The sequence below is a fragment of the Rhinoraja longicauda genome, chromosome 19 (assembly GCF_053455715.1).
Source record: "Rhinoraja longicauda isolate Sanriku21f chromosome 19, sRhiLon1.1, whole genome shotgun sequence".
Taxonomy (NCBI): domain Eukaryota; kingdom Metazoa; phylum Chordata; class Chondrichthyes; order Rajiformes; family Arhynchobatidae; genus Rhinoraja; species Rhinoraja longicauda.
The window spans coordinates 29,956,547-29,962,503 of record NC_135971.1 but is presented as its reverse complement, the minus strand read 5'-3'; the positions used below and the strand labels follow the sequence as shown (position 1 = coordinate 29,962,503).

At 65.5% G+C, this 5,957-nt stretch overlaps 1 pseudogene across 1 annotated transcript in view; it reads right to left on the bottom strand.

The window, feature by feature from the left end:
• Positions 1–1,173: 1,173 nt before the first annotated feature.
• LOC144603211 (major histocompatibility complex class I-related protein 1-like) overlaps positions 1,174–5,957 on the bottom strand; it is a 1,020,820-nt pseudogene continuing 1,016,036 nt past the window's right edge. Inside the window, exons 4-8 of the transcript XR_013548562.1 lie at positions 5,132–5,397; positions 4,589–4,696; positions 3,237–3,266; positions 2,858–2,905; positions 1,174–1,581 (exon numbers count right to left, since the gene is read on the bottom strand). The product of XR_013548562.1 is annotated as a major histocompatibility complex class I-related protein 1-like (transcript). The remainder of the gene's footprint in view (positions 1,582–2,857; positions 2,906–3,236; positions 3,267–4,588; positions 4,697–5,131; positions 5,398–5,957) is intronic.

The following is a 5,957-nucleotide window of genomic DNA, read 5'->3' as shown; positions in this document are numbered from 1 at the left end:
GATGGGAGGTTATGGCGGCTAATTGGTGATAGGATGGTTCAGTTGCCTGATAACAGCTGGGATGAAACTGCCTAAATGTGGAGGGGCGCGTTTTCACACTTCTGTCCCTCTTGTCCGATGGGAGAGGGGAGAAGGGGGATTGGCCGGGCTGGTCCAGGACAAGTTGCTGGTGATGTTTACTGCTCAGTACTTGAAGTTTACAAACTCCGGCGCCGTCAATGTCCACCGGGGTGTGTGGACCGCATCGCTTCCTGAAGTCGATCACTGTCTCCCAGACACGTTACAATCTCCCGCTCCGTTCTCCAGCGCTCCGGGTTCAGTAGTTTAGAGATACAGCGCGGAAACAGGCCCTTCGGCCCACCGAGTCCGCACCGACCAGCGATCCCCGCACATTAACACTATCCTACACCCACTAGGGACAATTTACAATTTTACCAAACCAATTAACCTGCAAACATGTACGTCTTTGGAGTGTGGGAGGAGACCGGCGATCCCGGAGAAAACCCACGCAGGTCACGGGGGAACCTACAAGCCCCGTACAGACAGCAGCCGTAGTCAGGATCGAGCCCGGGTCTCCGGCGCTGGGAGGCAGCAACTCTCCCGCTGCTCCACCGTCCGCGCTCTGCCCGGTCACGGATGTCCCGGCAACTTCCCCACCCCTCCCCCCACACAGCGTGTCCCACTGGGCCCACCTCCCAATATCCGTGACCCCCACCCTCCCAATGCCCGTCACCCCCACCCTCCCAATGCCCGTGACCCCCCCTCCCAATGCCCGTAACCCCCCCCCACCCTCAGAATGGCCGTGAACCCCCACCATCCCAATGCCCGTGACCCCCACCCTCCCAAGGCCCGTGACCCCCACCCTCCCAATGCCCGTGATCCCCCCACCCTCCCAATGCCCGTGACCCTCCCCCCATCACCACCACAAGCAGCCACGGACAGGCAGCTGGAGAACACACTGGACTTTATTGAACATTTATGTCGCGACAGTGAAGCAGAACACGCCCCCCAGCAAAGGATCACATTCCCTGATCACCCCCTCCAGCAAAGAATCACATTCCCTGACCCCCCCCCCCCAGCAATGTATCACATTCCCTGATCACCCCCCCCAGCAATGAATCACATTCCCTGATCACCTCCCCCCAGCAATGAATCACATTCCCTGACCCTCCCTCCCCCCCACAGTCCACGGGTGGATGTGTCGCCTCAACGCCAGGAACCCCTCCCTCCCACTCCGCCCCCCGACCGGCTCCGGGCCTCGGGTCAACCAGCGCTGCAACGCTCCAGCTGTGATTGCCACCAGATGTTGATCGGGACTGTTCCCCACTGAACCCCGTCATTGCAGGAACATTATGGGAAGCAGCAGCCCCCCCCCCCCCCCCAGTGCAGTCAGTAAATGAGCAGCGACCCAGAGAGACAAGCGCAAAGTCCAAATCACCAAACCAGCTGTGGATGCGCTCATTGCTCACCCATCACCCCACGATTACAGTCCCCGCTCCCCCCCCCCCCCAAAGCAGAAACCCCGCAAACTTGTCCCGCTCTCCACCGACGCTCCTGGACCGGCGGCGGGACACGGCGGCGCTGGGGGAGAGAGAGAGTTGGTCACAGAGCGACGCCAGCCCACCCGTGTAGCAGTAATACCGACCCCCGCCCCCCCACCGGGAATAAACACCCACTCCCCCAGCACCACAGGACAGCCCAGCACAACAACAGGCCCTTCGGCCCACACTGTCTGTGCCGACCGTGCCGCCAAGACCAACTATCTGCCCGCGCGTCACCCCCCCCTCCGCTCCCCGCATCTCCACGCGTCCATCCAAAAGCCTCTTTAATGCCACTGTCGTGTCTGTGTCGCCCCCCACCCCCTCAATTATCAGCAATAAACCCACCCCCACCCCGGGAATAACAGCCCCCCCCGGAAACACCCACCCCCTCCCCTTACGGGATATAATACACACACACACACAAACCGCAGCCCATCCACCTACGGGATGTACACCCTCGCAACGGGGAATTAAACTCACCGCCCCCCGCCGGGAATAACCCCCACCCCCAACGGTGATCATCCCCCACTCACCGGGAATTAAACTCACTGCCGCCCCCCCCCCTCCAGTATAAACGCCGCCCCAAAGGGGGATTAAATCGTCCCCCCCCTGCCCCCCCCCGCCCCGGGTGTGGGGTGTGTGGGGTGTGGGGTGTGTGGGGTGTGGGGTGTGGGGTGTGGGGTGTGGGGTGTGGGGTGTGTGGGTTGTGTGGGGTGTGTGGTGTGGGGTGTGGGTTGTGTGGGGTGTGGGGTGTGGGGTGTGGGTTGTGTGGGGTGTGGGGTGTGGGGTGTGGGGTGTGGGTTGTGTGGGGTGTGGGGTGTGGGGTGTGGGGTGTGGGGTGTGGGGTGTGTGGGGTGTGTGGGGTGCGGGTTGTGTGGGGTGTGGGGTGTGGGGTGTGGGGTGTGGGTTGTGTGGGGTGTGGGTTGTGTGGGGTGTGGGGTGTGGGGTGTGGGTTGTGTGGGGTGTGGGGTGTGGGGTGTGGGGTGTGGGTTGTGTGGGGTGTGGGGTGTGGGTTGTGTGGGGTGTGGGGTGTGGGGTGTGGGGTGTGGGTTGTGTGGGGTGTGGGGTGTGGGGTGTGGGTTGTGTGGGGTGTGGGGTGTGGGTTGTGTGGGGTGTGGGGTGTGGGGTGTGTGGGGTGTGGGGTGTGGGGCGGGTTGTGTGGGGTGTGGGTTGTGTGGGGTGTGGGGTGTGGGGTGTGTGGGGTGTGGGGTGTGGGGTGTGGGGTGTGGGGTGTGGGGTGTGGGGTGTGTGGGGTGTGGGGTGTGGGGCGGGTTGTGTGGGGTGCGGGTTGTGTGGGGCGCCGGCCCGGTTCCTACCTCAGGCTGGAGCAGAGGAGGTTGATGAGTTTTCCCCGCGCTCCGATGCTGCGGAGGGAAGGAGCGCCGTTACACGTCTACTGGCAACGGCGTGGCTGCAGCGAGGCGCCGACGGCCGGACGCGCGCACACGGCCACATGCGCGCACACGCGAGCGCGGGCACGAGCACGGGGGGCGGTGGCGGGGACGCGCACAGACGGCCACAGAGCAGAAACGTGCACAGATACGCAAGGACAGGCGGGCTCGCGCAGGGACGTACGGGCGCGCGCATGGACAGACGGGCGCGCGCATGGACAGGCGGGCGCGCGCAGACAGACAGACACAGTAAGGATGTGTAACACTGTGGACAGGGGCGGAGCTGGGGTCTGAGGGAACTTACTCTGGGTGGGACCGTAGCCGCTCTTCCTCGCTGTAAAACATACACACAGTTAGTGACGCGGCCCCGCATCAGCCTGGTCTAAACACACACATTCAGCAGCTGCCCCGTCAGCTCCGGACACACTCACACAGCGGACACGGGCAGCGCTGTGACCGGCAAGCAAGAGTACGACAGGCCGCAGGTCAGGGCTGGGCCCGGCCCCGACACCGGGACACCGGCTCCCCGCCACCACCGGGCCACAGGGTGGGGGCGTTCGAGGTGAAGGGAGCGGGAAATGGACGGAAGGGAGGGCGAGGTGGAGAGAGGGACGAGGAGGTGTGGAGGGAGGGGGGGGGGGGAGGGAGGGAGATGGAGGGGGGAGGGAGAACGAGGGGAGGGAGATGGAGGGGGGGAGATGGAGGGGGAGGGAGAACGAGGGAAGGGAGGGGCGGAGGGAACAGGAGCTGTGGTCTGAGGGAACTTACTTACGGAGTGGAGGGTGGAGACGTGGAGGAGCAGGCGGGAGGGGGAGATGGTGGGGGAGGGGGAAGTTGGGGGTGAGGGGAGGGGGAGATGGTTGGGAGGGGAGCGGGGGATGAAGTTGGGGGTCAAGCAGGGGGAGATCATGGGGAATGGGAGCAGCGGAAGTTGGGGGTGAGGCAGCAGGAGATGGGGTTGGAGGAGTGGGGGGCAGAGTGAGATTTACTCGGTGTTGTTGCCGGGTCGGGCCACGAGGGTGGAGGTGCCCGGAGGATGATGCAGTCATGGGGCGGGCGGGAGGTCACGTTGCCCCGGGCAGAGCTGCGCTTTGAGAGAGGAGGATCGGACGAATAATCCCCCCTCCCCCGGGGGCTGCGATGTGTCCGCTCTGCCCGAGGGGTGGGGGAGCAGAGACTCTCAGCCCGATGGATGTCCGGCCGGAGCTGCCAGGCAGAGAACCAGCGGCCCAGAGCCGGCACATGGGAGCATTGTCCATGACGGGCAGACACGGGCACAGTGGGCCGAAGGGCCTTATACGGTGTTGCCTGCCCCGCCCATCCCCCTTCTCCCACCCCATCCCACACCCCACCACCCACCCACACCCCACCCATACACACAAACCCAGCACACCTCACCCCCCCACCTCCACCATATCCCCCTCCCCCCCCCCACCCCACACCAGCCCCCACCCACACTGACTCGTGAATCGGGGGAACGGAACAACGTGGCAGAAGGGGCGGGCGGAGCGGGAGACGGATGGAAACAGGAGAGGCGGGGGTCGGGAAAGGCGGGGTGGGGGGGATAAGTCGTCCCCTCCACTGTCTCTGAGGGGGAGGGGAGGGGGTGCTGGGCTGGGGGGGGGGGGAGCAGCCCTGTCTCTCCCCCACACCTACCTTGTCTCTTCTTCCAGTACAGGACTCCCCCCACGGCCGCGCCCACCGCCAGCACCGCCGCGACAACAACGAGCGCGATGATCATCGCGGGGCTGCCCGACTCACGGACTGTCGGAGATTCAGAAACAGAGGGCGGATGAAGGACTGAGATCCCGCACCCCCACCCCTCTGCCCCTCTTCCATCCCCCCCCCCACCCCCTCTCAAAACTCCCCCATCCCCAACCCCCTCTCATCCCCCTTCATGTCTCACTCACCCCCTCCCGTGCCGCTCCCCTCCTCACCCCACCCCACCTGCCCTCTGCGCTACCACTCCCCTCACCCACGGCACCTGCCCTCCCATCCCTCCCCAGTAACCTACTCACCTGCCCCTCTCCACCAACCCTCCCCTCTCCCACTCCCTCTCACAAGCCCCCGCCACCCCCGCTCCCATCCCTCCCTCCCCTCTCCACCCCCCCCCACCCGCTCCCCTCCCCTCTCCCCCCCCCCACCCGCTCCCCTCCCCTCCCCTCTCCCCCCCCCCTCTCCCCCCCCCCCCCCACTGACCCAGGATGACCTCGAGGGGCTCGGACAGCCCCGGGTGCTCCACACGGCAGGAGAGCGGGCCCCGGTCCCCGGGCTCCACGTCGGCCCAGCGGCGCAGCTGGTAGGTGCCGTCGTGGTTGGGCAGCGTCCCGTGGGAGTGGGGTCCTCATCCAGGACCAGCCCGGCCCGCACCAGGTTCACCTCGATGGAGCGCGGGTAGAAGCCCGTGGTGAAGCACGACAGGCGGCGGCCATCGGCCGTCAGAGAGATGCTCACCTCGGGCTGGACTGTGGGGAGGACAACAGAGAGCGGAGACAGTGAGGGGGAGACAGTGAGGGGGAGACAGTGAGGGGGGAGACAGTGAGGGGGAGATAGTGAGGGGAGACAGTGAGGGGGAGACGGTGAGGGGGGAGACAGTGAGGGGGAGACAGTGAGGGGGAGACAACAGAGAGCGGAGACAGTGAGGGGGAGACAGTGAGGGGGAGACAGTGATGGGGAGACAGTGAGGGGGGACACAGTGAGGGGGAGACAGTGAGGGGGAGACGGTGAGGGGGAGACGGTGAGGGGGAGACAGTGAGGGGAGAGAGTGAGGGGGAGACAGTGAGGGGGGAGACAGTGAGGGGGAGACAGTGAGGGGGAGACAGTGAGGGGGAGACAGTGAGGGGGAGACAGTGAGGGGGAGACGGTGAGGGGAGACAACAGAGAGCGGAGACAGTGAGGGGGAGACAGTGATGGGGAGACAGTGAGGGGGAGACAGTGAGGGGGAGACAGTGAGGGGGAGACAGTGAGGGGGGAGACAGTGATGGGGAGACAGTGGAGGGGGAGACAGTGAGGGGGAGACAGTGAG